The sequence below is a fragment of the Neophocaena asiaeorientalis genome, unplaced genomic scaffold (assembly GCF_003031525.2).
Source record: "Neophocaena asiaeorientalis asiaeorientalis breed wild unplaced genomic scaffold, Neophocaena_asiaeorientalis_V1.1 scaffold943, whole genome shotgun sequence".
Classification (NCBI taxonomy): Eukaryota; Metazoa; Chordata; class Mammalia; order Artiodactyla; family Phocoenidae; genus Neophocaena; species Neophocaena asiaeorientalis.
The window spans coordinates 854,630-872,550 of NW_020173401.1; the positions used below are offsets into that span (position 1 = coordinate 854,630).

Below are 17,921 nucleotides of genomic sequence, written 5' to 3' on the forward strand. Positions count from 1 at the left end.
CTCGTGTAAAGTGGAATTATACAGTACTTGTCTTTTTGTGTCTGGCTTGTTTCACTTAGCATCATGTCCTCAAGATTCATCCATATTATAGCATGCATCAGAATTCCCTTCAGTTTTTAAGACATACAAATATTCCATTGTATGTATATACAGCATTTTGTTTATCCATTTATCCATTGATTGACACTTGGGTAGCTTCAGCTTCTTTGCTACTGCAAATAGTGATGCTCTGGACATGAGTGTGCAAATATCTCTTAGAGATTTTGCTTTCAATTCTTTTGGATATAGAAGTGAAATTGCTGAATCATATGATAGTTCTCTTTTTAAATTTTTGACGAACCTCCATACTGTTTTCCATAGTGGTTGCACAATTTTTTATTCCCATCAACAGTATATAAGAGTTCCAGTTTTTCTGCATCCTCACCAACACTGGTTATTTCCTGTTGTTTTTTTTTTAATGTAGCTATTCTAATAGGTGTGAAGTAATATCTCATTTTTGTTTTAATTTGTATTTCCCTAATGATTAGTGATGTTGAGCATCTTTTCATGATTTTTGGTCATTTGTACATCATCTGTGGAGAAATGTCTATTCAAGCCCTTTGCCCATTTAAAAAAATATGGACTACTTCATGAATTTTCATGTCATTCTCACTCATCATCTATGCTACTCTTCTTTTTATTTTTCCAATTTTAATACATCTGCTGCCAAAGCAGGCACCTAAGTTGTTGATTCTTAATGAGAATTTTCAGTGTTTCATTAACGTATTTTCCTCTTCTCAACAAACCACCATCCCCTCCATTATTCACCTACTCCCAACATTTTCTCCATGAAAATGTAGAAGAAAATTTGTGTATATTCTTAAAACTTATTTCTTGCTCATGTTCAAGTCATCAGAACTCTTCTTTATTCCACTGGTAGTCTTCAAGTTGTTTTTTTGTTTTGTTTTGTACTTGTTCGTGTCACTAGGTTTGGGGAGAGGAAAATTTTAAGGTCTAGCTTAACTCCCATCACCTTAAACAGCCTGATCAAGGTGGAGATGAGTAGGGAGCAATATTTCAACCTGGCATCTAAAGGGAACATAAATCTTGTTCTTTTTTCATTTTAATCAGAAGTTCTTAATTTTTTCAACACTGATGTAAAAATCATTTATGCTTACACTGCAAGCAACATAAATCATGAACAGGAAAGAATACTAAGCAACCGTGGTCAGTATCACTTCCTTCTATGAAGCTCAGTAGGAATGAAAGAATACAATTTATCATCAATCAGACGTGTCACAGACATTTAGCCAGGACCTCTTCCCAGCGTTTACTTTCCTCCACACTGGCCTTTATGGTTTTAGGACAAATCAAGTCCTTTCCATCCCAAGAACTTAGCCCACCTTGTTCCTTGTCATCATTTCATCCTTTTCACTGAGGTCTTAGCTTAATGCCATCTCCTCGGAGGGACCTTCTTGATACCTAACTCGATGGTGCTGCCTTCTGACACTCCGTTTCTACCACTGCATCCACTTTATTTTCTTCACAGCACAAATCACTTTCTGGACTTATTAATTACTTACATGTTCGCTTATTTATTGTTACCCACCACCGCCACCACCCATTCAAATATATGTCCTATAATTGCCATGGCCTGTTTCTCAGTGCCTGAAACAGTGCCTGATTAATAGCGTATGTTGAATAAATATATGTTGAATGAGTACACGGTGACAGTGTCAGTCAACAAACTTTTCTTTTTTTCTGTAAAAGGCCAGATAGTAAATATTTCAGGCTTTGCGGGCCATATGGACTCTGTTGTAACTGCTCAGCTCTGCCACAATAGTACAAAAGCAGTCATAGGCAATACACAAATAAATAAGCATGATTATGTTGCAATGCTATTTTATTTGTGGAAACAGAGGATGAGCTGGATTTGGCCTCTGTATCAAAGTGTGCTGACTGCTGGAGTAGGTCATTTGTTGACAACTCTGGTGTCAGAGCATACTTAGATGTTGATTCAGATGTTAGTGTTTGCCAAAAGAATTATTAGTAATCATAAAGAGCCAAAGATAAAATTGGATTTACTTTAAAAATATAGACAATAATTTAAATAAACATTAAGAGGAATACTGGCGTTAAAGATAACATGTTGGTGGAAGGAAATGTTTGAAATCATCTTCAGTGTCCGGCAGTGGTCCTCACACTTGAGTGTACATCATTAGAATCAGCAGTGATTGCTGCACTGCACTCACAGAGTTACTGATATAGTCAGTCTGGGGTGGTGGCTGAGCATTTGTGTTTCTGTTTAGTGCTAGGTAATGCTGATGCTGGTGGGATAGGGGCTGGAAAGTGGAGAGGAGATGTGTGTTAATAAGTGGTTGAGATGATTTAGGTGAGACATTAAGGCCTGCATGATGGTAGGGGCTGTGGGAATCATCAGGGCACAAATGAAAGGGAATTATGCAGAAGAGTAGAATAAGTAGGGATTAAAGATCAATTGTGTATACAGATAAGGGAAAAATAGGAACCATATGACTATAACATTGTTAGCTGGGGAAACTAGGTAAATGATTAATGTATTACTTGAAATAAGGAATTTGAATAGTAGGTTTGAAGGAAAGATCATAAGTTCCTCTTTTAATATTCTGTGTTTGTGGTACCTATATCATCCATGTGGAGATGCCTAGGAGGCTTTTGGAAATATGGGTGAAGCTCAGGAATGAAATCTGGCACCACACAATATACTTTTGGTAGCAATCAGCAAATGAATGGTCACTGAACCCACAGAAGAAGATGAAATAGTCCTTAGGGAATGTGTAGAACAAGAAGAGAGAAAGTCTTAGGAATTATAAACTATGCCAGGCTAACTGCATTTTCTTTAACAGAAGTACTAGACTAGTAGTCTTACAGCTGCACTTGATTAGGCATGGCATTTGACAGTATATTTCCTGATATTATATTGGATAAAATGAACGACTCACTTTGACAATGTATGGCATTAATACCTGGTTTCAGGAAGGTAGATAAAAGATGCTGACACAAGAGCAGAGCAAGTGGAGGATGACTAATGGTGTACGAGCAGTCTCTTCCCTCATCTTCATCCCATTGATATAGATATGCCAGGATGGATAAATTGATGCTTTTTAAAACAAACTGGAGGAAATATGCTGAATGAGAGAATATTCATGATGAGGTGAAGTGAAAGGTTAAACCTTATCTTACCAGGAGAATTTTCAAAAAACAAATAAGTCTAGGTCTTCATTAAAAAAAAAAAGATAACAAAAAAGAAGATAAGAAAGGAGGAAGAGTAAAACAAAGAACAAATGGCGGTAACATATATCAAGACTAAGATGGGAAGCATAAATTCAGATTTATGTAATCTTATTAAGTGTAAATTATTAAGTGTAAATTGATGCTTTTTAAAACAAACTGGAGGAAATATGCTGAATGAGAGAATATTCATGATGAGGTGAAGTGAAAGGTTAAACCTTATCTTACCAGGAGAATTTTCAAAAAACAAATAAGTCTAGGTCTTCATTAAAAAAAAAAGATAACAAAAAAGAAGATAAGAAAGGAGGAAGAGTAAAACAAAGAACAAATGGCGGTAACATATATCAAGACTAAGATGGGAAGCATAAATTCAGATTTATGTAATCTTATTAAGTGTAAATGGACCAAACCTTCCAATTAAAAGGCAGAGAACTTCAGACAGGATTAAAGAAATAGAGACTGAACCCTATGCTGTCAATGTGGTAAGTTGAAAACAAAAGGATAGAAAAAGACACGACACGCGCACTATAGCAGTAAGAAACATATTAGACAAAGAAGACTTTAGGACAAGAGTTGTTACCCAGAAATAAGGTGAGACATTCTATGGTGATAAAAAGAGCAGTTTACCAGAAAGATATACTAATATTAAATGTGAACATACCTAGTAAGAGAGCCTCAATATACATACGGCAAAAACTTATCAGCCTCACAGGGAGAAATAGAAAAATCCACAAACCCGATATCTCTGGCTTGTGCTGGTATCTCCGAGACGATGGATTTCAGAGGGCTGAAAGAAGCTAAAACCTGGATCCACCTGCTGCTTAAACCAACTGCTGCTGCCACGTTGCAGAGCTGTTGCTGATGTGTTGCTTACAGGAACCGTAAGGCAACCAAGGAGCTAATCTCTACTTCTTCTGCCTAGCGCCCTTACTGGCACACAACAGCAGGAAGCCACCTTAAAAGGAAAACTATAATTGTTGATTCCCAGCCCCAGCATCAGAGAGGACTCTAGAGGATGGGTGGGTTTTGAACTGAACAACAGTAGTTTTAATAAGTGGCACAATGCTTTCTGGTCTATTACTTTTATGGATATCCTTGTATTTTGCCCCAGTTCTGGTAACTGAGAACTAATAATAGTGACTAACATTATTGCACAGGGCATTGCAATTAAAAAAAATCAATGACTTCTCAAATGAAATTCCATGAGTCCAGATCTCTAATTGGTAACATGATTAGGACTGTGGTTATACTAGAAAGAGGCTCTTGCATTGCTTTTCCCAGAGATGACAGTTGGCTTGGAAAAGCTAAAATGTACGATTACTCATCATCTCATTCAAGGTAACATCTTCTGCTGTTTGACTTGAATTCTGCTCATCTCAGGAGCTAGTTTTGTCCAAATGTCCAATTTCTACTTCACTCCTGAACAATGTAGTTGCTGGGGAAAGTTCCATATCCAAGATAATTATATTTTCCAAGTATTGACAAAGTAGATAGGTTCTGCTTAACAGGTGTTCCATTTATTTATTGCTGTTAAACAAACTACTTTCAAATAATAACAATTTGATTAAGTCACACGATTTTGTGGGCTGGGAATTTGGGCATGGCTCAGAGGAGCAATTCTTCTGCTCCTTGTGGTATTGAGGTATCAGTTAAACTCAGTGCTGTTTAACTGACAGTTGGGTTTGTCTGGAAGGTCCAAGATGGTTTCAGTCATATGGCTGTTGTCTTCAAGGCTGATCTCAGACGAAATTTCTCCCTGTGATGGAGTCATAGGGATTCTTCATGTTATTTCCCCAGCAGGATAATGGGACATTTTACTGGTGCTCAGGTCCCAAGAGACCAAGAGAGAAGCTACCAGTGGTCTTAAAGTTTAGACTCAGAAACAGCATAGAGTCACTTCTGCCAAAATCATTACAAAGGAAAGATTATTTCCTGTGTCTTGCATGGGAGGTGCTTTTGTAAATGAGGCACCTTGCCACATACCTAAGCATGCAGGTAGAATTAATCAGATTAGCGTATGTTGATAAAAAGATTAATGAGGCATTCTTGAGCAAGTCAGCATTTTCAGAAACAGAAACCAAATAGAAACTAAAGCTTGGAAGCATGAAGTTCTGCTTTTCTGATAATTTCATTTCAAACAATAGGAAAAATAAGTTACATTGCCCGTGTGCCCAGACAGTTTCTCAAACAGTGTTCTAAAATTACAGCTTAATTTGGAGATTGCAAAGTTGAGCACAGCCATCCGTGAAACTCCACATGGATGCAATCAGGGGAAAGACTATTCAGTCATATGTTTAGATTTTGTGCCTTTCCCTCAACAATGCAGAGAATCTGTGATCTTTTTAAGCAACAGTATACTCATAATCTAATTGGGGCTGCAAAATCTTAAGTCTTTTACCTTCTATCTAGAGTGTATCCACCACCCTCCCTTTGACTCGCAACACCCTTAACTTGTTCCTTGTATCAGCTCACTAAACCCTCCTGATGTATCCCCATCTTTCTTTTAAGAGGCATATTATCATCATTATTATTACTTTGCTTTGGTAGGAGGTGGGGAAGTAGTCTTCATTATGTAAAACATGATATACAAATCTATGTGGAGGGCTTCTAAAAGTAAAACGTCTGCTAAGTTCTCTAGCAACTTTACCAGTGTATAATTAAGTATTCACTTAAACTATAGTTTATGTTTGTGTGAAGGGAGAGTGTGGAACTCAGAAATAGAAGTTGTTGTGGGTTTTTTTTTCCTGTATTTTTAAATTATATGTTAGATTCTAGTTTGACAGCTGTGACTTTTAAAGTAACAAAACTGGATTTTCAGTTCTAGTAACATGGTGGCTGAGATGACCGGAGAAACGGTATTGATACAGGACGCCTAAAAAGTCCTAGATGAAATGTATGATCTAGAGTAAAATAAGACAACCTTCAGAGGCTAGAGACTGAAAGAAAAAGCAAATTTAGAAAAGTACTGAGAATTGATTATGGCATATTTCCTGGAGCATTTGATTATCTCTGATGGCTTAGAGGTGAATATTTAAGTCTATGCTTTTGTGGTAGAGTGGACATAAAGCCTTCATTCTGTTTTCATAAGGGAACATCTCAACAGAATTTCAGTCATTTGAAATTTGTTGAAACTTGCTTTGTGGCTCAACATATTCTTAATTTTTGTAAATGTTTTATGTGTGCTTGAAATAAATGTATTCTGCAGTTTTGAGGTGTGCTGAGCCCATCAATTACATTTATTCATGTTGCTCAGCTCCAGCACATGACTTTTTTTGCATTTTTTGAGTTACTAACAGATGTATATTAAAATTATTTACTATGGTCGGATGGAGAAATGCAAAGAAGTACAATGAAACTTTCAGGAATGATAGATATGTTCATCGTTGTGATTGTAGTGATGGTCTCAATTGTGTATACATAGGTTAAAACTTATCAAATGGTATATTTTTTAATATGCCAAATTTCTTATATGTACACTATATCTCAGTTAAGGTCTTAGAATGAGCCATTATATTTCACCACTTAACAAAGTAAGTGAGAAAAAGCATAGTATCATCTCAAAAGATACAGAAAATCATTTGATGAAATTCATTCTTGAAAGAAGGTATTAGTGTATTAGCGGAGTGAAGTCAGAAAGAGAAGAAAAACAAATACCATATGCTAACACACATATATGAAATCTAAAAAAAAAAAAAAAATATATATATGGTTCTGAAGACTCTAGGGGCAGGACAGAAATAAAGATGCAGACGTAGAGAATGGACTTGAGGACACGGGGAGGGGGAAGGGTAAGCTGTGACAAAATGAGAGAGTGGCATGGACGTACATACACTACCAAACGTAAAATAGATAGCTAGTGGGAAGCAGCTGCATAGCACAGGGAGATCAGCTCAGTGCTTCGTGACCACCTAGAGGGGTGGGATAGGGAGGGTGGGAGGGAGGGAGACACAAGAGGGAGGGGATATGGGGATATTTGTATACGTATAGCTGATTCACTTTGTTATACAGCAGAAAATAACACAACACTGTAACGCAATTATACTCCAGTAAAGATGTTTAAAAAAAAGGTATTAGTCTATTAGAACTTGATAGAACATTTCTTAATATATTGTAGAAAATAGTGTACATACACACACACAAACTATGGAAATTATGATATTCCATGGTGAAATATTCAAAAACTTCCTCAGTGGAATGAGAATGAGTTAAGGTCACCTTCTATTTCTACATATATTAAACACAGTACTTTTTAACCTAGATTCAGTTAAATCTATACACAAACTAGTGGTTCAGTACGTATTGACAGATAAATATAAAAGTACCTAAGTAAAGGGTCAGACAAATGTATTTCTAAGAATACTTCCAATCTCTAGCAAACTTTCTGAACTATGACTCTTGAGAGGACTATGCTTTAATGTCCTAAATCATCCATTATGTTAATGAATGAACTTCTATGCATCTAGACAGGCACTAGTTTTGCACCATTCTTAGGAGAACTTAAAAATCTGTCACTCAAATCATTTTTTGTTCTAAGGTTCAGATAAAGAATTCTGGCTGAGCGAGACCAATAGAGGCCATAGTTCAAGATTCTGTTAAATATGTGCAGATGTCTTAGTACTATATGTCTGGGTATAGAGCAGTTGTTATGTTTAGTGATCTTCATAGGTTGACCTTTTGAAGAATTTTCTTAATGGCAGACAGAACATAGTGTGCTGACACCTAAAATGAATAAAATAGCTATTGACCACTTCATTAAATTATATTAACTATAAATTTAATAACTGTCCTTAAGAATATCTATAACTGTTTCCTTTAACAAGTGTTTCTCTAGTTCTCCTTCACCTGCTCAAAAAGTCTTGGACATTTTTCACTGCCTTTAGTGAGTTTTGTCAGCATGAAAGAAACTTTATAAGATTCTGCTCAAATGCAACAATCATTACTTGTTATTTTTCAATTTAATTTCAGTATAAATTAACTTATCTCTGTGCAAGTAGCTTTAAAGCTAATAACCCTAGAAAGGATTAAGATTAGAAAGTAATGCTGTCAGTAACAGAGCCCATTAACAGCCTTTATCACTACAAGCTGATGAACTACATCTAGGATAATTGGCCTAATTATAATACATTTGTTTCTTTAGCCAGGTATTCTTTGCTTTGCTCTCTACTAATTACTTATGGGCCTCAGTTTGGCCAATTAAATTTCTCTTCCCACTCTGTCCCTTTCTAAGGTTGATAGCATATAGCTCAGATGTCAGTATACTTAACGCTCATGATAGTTAAGAACTGAATTAAGGAGACAAGAAATAGAAAGGCAAAAAGAGATAGTTTTATCCTAGGGTGCAGGCCATAAAAACAGATATAGAGTGAATAATAATTCTTTTTGGGTTTCCACCTATTTCTTTTAAGTGGGGTTACTAAAAATCTATTTAAAACCTAACTATACCAGAGATTTCTGGTATATTCTAGTTGATTCATTTCCATAAAGCACTTTAGTTATTTTATTTTCATGACAAGTAACAGAAACACCCAACTAAAAGTGACTTAATGATTTTTTTTAAAGTTAAATTATTTTATATAAAAGGTAGGCAGGATCTTATTCTGCATTGCCAGTGCTGGTGCTGGCAGGTGCTATTTTTGGACTCTCCCTCTCCCCTGCTAGAGTGGGGAGGCATGCCCCACTGAGAGTCCTGCCCACACCCATGAGCCACAGCAGTGAGCTGGACAAGAGCCCCACCCACCTGCACACACCACAGCACCTGGGCCCATGTACACCACACAGGGGATGTCCCTTCAGTGCCCCATCTGGTGACCAGAGGGGATTGCATTTCTGGGCCCCATGGGACACCTCCTACACAAGCCCACTCCTTTAAGACTGGGAGGGGTAGCTAATTTGCCTAACACATAGAAAGAAACACAGAGAGTCAAGCAAAATGAGGAGACAGAGGAATTTGTTCCAAACACAAGAACAACACCTCAGAAAAAGATCTTAATGAAACAGAGATAAGAAATCTACCCGATAAAGGGTTTAAAGTAATGGTCAGTGGGGCTCACCAAACACTGGAGAAGAATGGATAAACACAGTGAGAACATCAGCAAAGAAATAGAAAGCATAAGGAAGTACCAAGCAGAAGTCACAGAGCTAAAGAATACAATAAATGAACTGAAAAATACACTAGAAAGTTTCAACAGCAGACTGGATGAGGCAGAACAACAAGCTGGAAGACAAAACAATGGAACTCGTCAAGGCAGTGCAACAAATAGCAAAAAGAAGTTTTAAAAAGTGAAGATACCTTAAAGGACCTTGGGACAAAGTCAAGTGAAACAACTTTTGTGTTATAGGGGCCCCAGAGAGAGAAGAAATAATGGCTGAAAACGTCACTAATCTGAAGAAGGAAATAGGCATTCAGGTTCAGTAGTTGCAATTAAGATGAACCCAAAGGGAGCCACAACAAGACACAATATAATTAAAATGGTAAAAGTTAAAGATAAAGAGAGAAATTTTGTAAGGCTACCATGGAAGATGTTTTGAAGGAGGTGTCATTAATGCAAAGGTGAAGTTGTGAAGAATTAGAATTAGCCAGATATTTAGAAAGTCATGAAGGAGTAAATGATACTAGACTTGCATTTGCACTCAAAACTGCAAATAATTGTAAAACTGGAAAAACGATTTGAGACAATTGTTTGCAGACTTTAGACAGTAGGTAACTCAGATCTGTCGTAATTGAGATAAAAGAAATACACAAGTTAATCCCCTAACTCTAACAGGCCTATTGGAATGGGTCTTCTGTGGGCTGAGAACTGAACAGAGATATCAAATATTGCATAATGTTGCTTCTAGGAATAATTAAAAACCCAAAATACATTCACCATAAAAATAATAAAACAAATTTTACAAAACTAAAAGAATCTGCCAATAATTTATCTGTTCACCAGAAGAAAAACTATCACCCTGTAAAGAAAAATGGATACTCCAAACTCTTTACAATGTAGCATTCATAATTTTCAACATACAACTGAAAGTATTATATATGAAAAGAATAGGAAAAATGGCCAGTACTTAATTTTTTAAAAGTCATTAGAATTGACTCCAATATAACACAAATGTTGGAAATAACTTCAGTAGCTTTAAAGCAGCTGATAAACATATGTTTAGCATTTTAAAGGAAAAGAAGGTTGTAATTGGTGATCAGAGGGGAAACTTACAGGAGAAATTTTAAGGTGAAATAAAAACTCTGGAAATGAAAGTACAAGAATTAAAATGTAAAATTCACTTAATTTGCTTAACAGGAGTTTGTAAAGGTCAGAAAAAAGAGACAGTAAGTTAGAAGACCACCTAAAGAACACAGAGAGAAAATATTGAAAACAAAATAAATGGAACACTGGTGATCAGTGTACAATATGAAGTGATCTAATGTAAATGTAACCAGAGTCCCAGAAAGAGAAGAGAGTTAATGAGGCAGGGAGAAAAAAAAAAAAGAACTAATGGAGAATTTCCAAATTTTCTGAAGAATATAAACTTAGGCAATTAAAACCATATCCAGGCACAAAAATGCCAAACTCAAATAAGAAGTCTTGAAAACAAACCAAGAAAAAGACACACTACATAGAAAGGAACAAAAATATGATTAATGGTTGACTTTTCATCAGAAACAATAGAGCAAGAACACAGTAGACTAACTGTTAAAAACTCCAACTCCAAAATTTAGAAAAGATAATCAACCCAGAATTCTATATGCAGTGAAAATATCCTTTAAAAAGTAAGATTAAGTAAAGGCATATTTTTCAGATAAATAAATGGTGAGAGAATTTGTTGGCAGTCGACCTACACCAGAATAAATGCTAAAGAAATTTTTTCTGTCAGGGGAAATTCACCATATAGAAATTTGAATCTGTGGAAAGCCATGAGAAACAAAGAATGTGACAAATACGTAAATAAGTATATTTGTTCTTTGTTTTGATTTCTTTGTATGACAACTGAAAATTTCAATCAAAATTAATAACTTTGTAAGTTGTTATGTATAACATATGTAAATGAAAAGTTCATAGCAACAGTACCACAAAGAACATGGGTGGGGGATAGAATTACAACATTGGACCATTTCTTACACTTTACACAGAATGATACAATAGTAATTCTAGGCAGACTGAGATAAGTTAGGATGCATATTGTAGTCCCAGTTATGACACAAAATACACACACACACACACACACACACACACACAGAATGCAATAACCAAAAAAATAATAATAAAATAAAAGCCAATAGAGTCATTAAAACAAAACATTGAAAGTACTTTTTAAGCCAGAAGAAGGTATGAAATAAGCAAGGAACAAGAAATATACTGGGCAGGTGAAAAAAAAATCCAAGATGATATATTAAATCAGAAAAACACCAACATTTACATTAAATATAAATTGACTAGATACTCCGATGAGATGTAGAGATTGTTAGACTGGATAAAATGCAAAACCCAATACAGTTTGTATAGAACATACACTTAATGACTTACACAGTTGGAAAGTAAAAAGGTGGAAAAGTATATACCATTTATTTAATTTAATTATTTAATTAATTAGTTATCTATCTATTTATTTATGGCTGCGTTGGGTCTTCGTTGCTGCATGTGGGCTTTCTCTAGTTGCAGCGAGCGGCGGCTACTCTTTGTTGCGGTGCGCGGGCTTCTTATTGTGGTGGCTTCTCTTGTGGTGCACGGGCTCTAGACGCGTGGGCTTCAGTAGTTGTAGCTCACGGGCTGTGGAGCGCAGGCTCAGTAGTTGTGGCACATGGGCTTTGTTGCTTGGTGGCACGTGGGATCTTCCTGGACCAGGGCTGGAACCCATGTCCCCTGCATTGGCAGACGGATTCTTAACCACTGCACCACCAGGGAAGCCTCTGTACCATTTATTTTAAAACTAGTTTGGCATTCATACAATTAGTCAAGGCAAAATCCTAGATAACTAGTATTACCAGAGGTTAAAAAAAAAGGAAAATTTATGACATTAAAAGAGTCAGTTTGTCAAGAAGACATATCTACCCAAATGTGTACACTCTTGACAACATTCAGAATACATGGGGCATATAGTGACAGAGCTAAAAGGAAAAATAGGCAAATGCACAATCCCTAACTCAGTTGTTGATAGAACCAATAAAATACCACGACACCAGCATTCCCTGTCTAAAATGCTCATTCCTCTTATTTTGCAAGATTGACTAAAAACGCTTTTTTCTTTCATCAGTTGAATCTTAGCACGTTGTCTAATACTACACAGCCTCCCTCAACAACCCATGTAAAGGAGTCATGACTGACTAGTATTTTCCCATTCTAAAAGATTTATTCGCAGCAGACATGTTCTTTGTTTATTTTGTCATTGCTAGTTTCTCCCCTCCCCAAATATAAGTTCCATGACTGCAGTCTTTTCTGCCTTGCTGCTCTGTGTTGTGCCCCAGTGTCTGGAGCAGTCTGACAAAGAAGGAGTACACAATAAATGTGTCGTGAATGGATAGATGCCTGAATGAAGGGGGATAAACTTATGATCTTTTTTTTTTTTTTTAAATTGAGGGTGAAATTTATTGAATTATGATGAAGGAACATAAAGTAAACATTATAAATATTTAAAGAGAAGCTACACAACATACTAAAATTAAGGAAATGTGTGTGTGTAAGAGAAGGTGCAGAGTGCCAATAATATGGATATAAGAAAATATGTTAAATAAATTTAAATATGCTTATTATCTTTCATAGCAGGAAATTATTACATTTAAAAATTAATAAACTAATAAATAGAGATTTAAGTCTGCTATTTAAAATGTAAAAGCAACTAGTAATAAACTAAAATTAGATTTTGTACATTTCAAATAACTAAAAGAAGAAGCAAAAAGGAAAGAAAGTATAAGCAATATTGCAAATGCAACGAGTCTGACAAAATGTGTATACAAAGGAAATGAAGTTAACTCCAACAAAAATAAATGTAAACTGGGGGAACTGGTAAAGTAAATGGGAAAAATATTGTTATGGAAAGTTATTTTGGCTTTGTAAAAGAGATACACGTAAAAGAAAGTAACACTATTATTGAAAATAATAAGCGTTGGCAAAGACACATGGGCAGATGCAAACAAATATTAAGCAGGGGTCCTAACATTACCATCACGTGAGAGTTTAACTAAAGGCCAGATGCATTATATGAGACAAATGTGGTGTGCCTTATAACATATGCAGTCTACAGATATATATAACAGTTAGGAAGCTTTTCATACACCGAGAAACTTGGCATCAAAAATATAGATACAAAACTGGATGAAATTCAAGGAGAGCTAACAGCATAATAATTCTTTCAGCCAATACTAGCTATAAAAAATGACAACAGGTAAGGCTGTTGAGGCTTTGATTAGTAATTCTTTGAATAAAACACCTTCTCTTTTAAAACATACTTAAAATAATTTAAAATGGCTATATATTAAGCCACCAAAAGTCACAACAAATTTCAAAAACTGTAAGTAATATAGTACAATCTTTTTGAAAAATAGTGAGAAAAAGTCATAACAAGTTAAGTAAAACAATTTAATGCAGCTTAAAAATATCTTTTTTGAAGAATTCTTGAGTTCAAAAAGAACTGGAATTTCATAATATATGTATTAATTTTTAAAAGACAATCTTTAGAGCAATTTCAGGTTTATAATAAAATTGAGAGAAATGTGCAGCTATCCCTACATATGTATAAGCTCCCCCTTTATCAACTTCACTCACCAGAATGGTACTTTTTTTTTTACCAAGGATGAACCTATGTTAATTCATCAGAATCACCAAAGTCCATAGTTTACTTTAGGGTTCACTCTTGGTGTTGCATGTTCAACAACTGTATAGTAACATCTATCCATCATTACAATGTCATACAGAGTATTTTCACTACCTAAAAATTCCTCTGTGCTCAGCATATTCATCTCTCCCCTCCCCCCACAATTTTTAATGTTAAGTGATAAGTATCCAAACTCATAGAGTAAACCTAAAGTCAGTCTAAAGGGGAAAACTTTTACCTCAAACATTTACATAACTGATGAAAATTTGTAAAATAGTAAATTCAGCTTGTTTAAAATGCAAAGAAAGAGTGAAGGAGAAAGAAAGAAAAAGAAAGAAGGAAGGAAGGAAGGAAAGAGGAGAGGAGAAGGAGGGAGGAAGGGAGGGGGGTGGCAGGGGAAGAATCTAGGAGGAAGGAATTAGTAAACATAAAAACAAATATTGATTTATTTATAAACAAGTTAATTACAGCAAAATGATTTTAAAAACACAGTTAATTCTTAGGAAGACAAAGCAAAACAAGATAAATTAAAATTTTTATTTTTATAAATAATTTATTTTTAAATAAAAAGAAGGATAAAACAGCTTATAGAATGAGAACTGAGAATGCAGAAATAATCAAAGATAGGAAACTAGCAGTGACCAAATAAAGAAAGAAGTAGTGGGAAGCATTCTTCCCAGTCATACAAATAAATTTGAAAATCTGTATGAAATAAATGGTTTCTCAGAAAACATCAATGACAAAGAAAATTACTCAAGAAGAAAAAGAAAATATAACCAGATCAATAATTGCATAATATATTAAATAAGTTAAGAAACAGTGCCCAGCAAAGGTGTTTTTTTCAGTTGAATTACTTAAAATCTGCAAGGAACAAGTATTTTAAGGGTTATCTAAATAGGGCATAGAGAAAGAAAGCTTTAAAAGATATTCCTAGAAAGGCAACAAAGAACAGATGAGGAAACATGCAGAATAATGAATGGGAAACTGTAGACCTGTACTGTCCCATATGGTTGCCACTAGCCCCATGGGACTATTTAAATTTAATTTAAATTCAGTTTCTCAGTTGCAGTAGTCACAGGTCACATTTCAATTGCTTAATAGTCCCATTTGGCTAAAGGTTATCATGCTGGACAAGGCAGAAATAGAACGTTTCAGACTTCACAAGCAGTTCTGGAAGAAATGCCCCAGTTAGTTTCCCCAGCCTGAACCAATCACAGAGAAGCAAACAAACTGGACAGCCTAATTGGCTAAAAACTTGGTCCATCTACCTACCTCTGAGACCAGGGAACAGGGATTTAGGGAGACACCGTGATTTGTGGTTCCTATAGAATCTCAAGAGAAGATAAACAATCCATGTCACCACACATTTTCAAATGCATTAGACTTCTTTGGCACAATATCGTTCTGAGACTGTTAAGATATTGCCCCAGTCTGGCAGTGGAAACCGAGACTCACAGAGACTAGGAACTTGCTCAAATTCACTCTGCTGATAAATGCCAACGCTAGGTCTTAAATCCAGCCCTTCTGAATACAGGCCCATTGCAGTCTTCATGATATATCACCCAGTCCCAGCTCAAAGCAGGTATTTTGGCATCCTCTAGGCGCGTAGACCTATTTAGATAGCACTGTGTCCACGTAACTGAAAGATAATTTGTGATCGACAAAAGCTTGCGAGCTCTAGGTGCCATCAAGAGTCCAGCTTGCAGATTTTCAGTAATTAATATTGGCACTTGTTATTTGCTGGGCTTGATGAACATTAAAGCATTAAATGGACAGTATACAAACAAAGAGAGACAGAAGTAGAAAGATAAACGATTTGGTTAAAATAATAATATAAAGTAGATTAGAGAACATAATTTTGATGCAATTCTATATAGAGACTTACAGATTGTTTGGAAAAGTAAAACACTATACCATATGAAAGTTTCTAACACAGTCATTTACACACAGTAGATACTCAAAAGATGTTTGTGATTATGTGAGAGCTGAAGTGGTATTCCCCACATTCTATAAATAAATTTTCCTTTCTTGGAAAGCAGATATCAAAGGTAGGGTCTAAGAAGAAGTCAAGGCTATAAATGTCATATTTATCAATCTCGTGGCCTCATTTTTGGTTTTCTTACACAGGGGTCAGTGTCAGTGGAGTATCTGGGCTGACCTCAAAATGACCACAAACTAAACCATAAAGTCAAGTAGCGCCATTACAGTTTGCTGCTGTTCATCTCAACAAGCAGTGCCCGTGTCCAAAGCACATGAAATGGCACATCTGATGCTAGTGGAGTATGACCCACGGATTGCCAAGCTCATTGAAGGCATCTGTTCCCATTCTCGGTGGTCATGTTGACCTAGCTGCGGAGTGTGCTGACAGGGAGCCCATTTCTGTCGAAGGCTCCAGGAGGGGGTTTGGCTTAGGCCTCAGCGGAGGGCCCAGGAACATATTTAACTATGAAACTAACTGGAAAAAAAGGAGGGAGTACATTAAAATCCTATTGCCCCAAGAGTGATGAAGTTCGTCACTCCAAAAAATTTGAACTTGCTCTTTCTTAGAGCAAGTTTCAGGAAAATATTAAGCTGATAGTGTTTTGCCACTTAGGTCAGAGACAGGAATATCACAGAGAAGGAAACCAGTGAGAAGACTAACAGCGTTTCAAAATGCATGCTACGTTGAGAGTAGAGAGACAAAAGGACCAGGGTAAGAGACATTAGGAGTTTGATGAATTGGTTTATTCATCCAGCCAAAGTGAAATACCTCCTATAGCAAGACTGTTTGCAGTGAGATGTCAAAGAGATGGGAAAAAAACAAAAACAAAAAACTGTTATCTGTATTTCAACAAGCCACAGACTAGAGTGGAAAAAGATATGTCAACAAATAATAAAATACACTAATAACTTCCACTTGGTGAAACAGGTGATGGGTAAGAAGAAACAAAACATGATAGTGAGATTTCTCAGCCACATAACGAGAACCGATCAGGCAAAGCAGCAGATTTCCTGTAGCAGGAGATAAGGGATTGGCGTTTATGGGCAAGCTGAAGGTACCAGAACAGTCATGGGTGCTAAGGGTATGATGAGAGAAAGAGACGTAAGTTTATTTTTAGCTAATTTTAACACAGAATATTGCATTTGAAGAACCAGGAAAAAGCCTGCATTCCTACTGGTACCTAGCGGTGAGGAGGAAATATTTATGACATAAACATATGCAGTTCTAATGTTATGAATTGCGACCTGTGAGAAATTGCTTATTACCTTTAAAAATTCATGATAAATGTAACGGACACTGATGTATATTACGTGTGAAAGTTGTTAAATCCTAAAAGTTCTCATCACAGGGAAAAAATGTTTTTTTCCTATGTCTTTAATTTTGTATCTATATGAGGTGATGGATGTTTACTAAACCTATTGCGATAATCAGAAAATAAAATAATTGATTGATTCATTTGAAAATCATGCCCTAAAGGAAGTCAACTATGACATTTGTGGTGAATAAGGAAAGCGAAATATTACTTAGAAAAAGTAGACACAGGTGGTTAAATCCAGGCTGCAGCCCTTGCAGGTTGTGATTGTGGATGGTCCGTTTCTCCTCAATGGCATCTTTTTCTACAAGTGTGAAAAAAGAAGTGGAAATCAGTGCACTTACCATAATCCTGTGTGACATCAAGAGCTTTAAAATATATATATATAATTAAGAAGCAGTTTAATTACTTAGCATTTTTTAAAAATTGAAAATAGACATCTCCTATGTGCCAGGCATTATACTTAGGCAATTCAAAGATATTCAAAGATAAGTAAGACACAGTATAACTCCTCAAAATTCCAATTAAGAATAAAAACACACACATTGACAATTAAGTATGGGAAAACTAAAGGCTTTGTTAAAG

At 35.7% G+C, this 17,921-nt stretch overlaps 1 non-coding gene across 1 annotated transcript; it reads right to left on the reverse strand.

Moving 5' to 3' along the window:
- Positions 1 to 611: 611 nt before the first annotated feature.
- LOC112401086 (U6 spliceosomal RNA) lies at positions 612 to 714 on the reverse strand. Its single transcript, XR_003003524.1, has one exon. It is a non-coding gene; the product is annotated as a U6 spliceosomal RNA (small nuclear RNA).
- Positions 715 to 17,921: the final 17,207 nt, after the last annotated feature.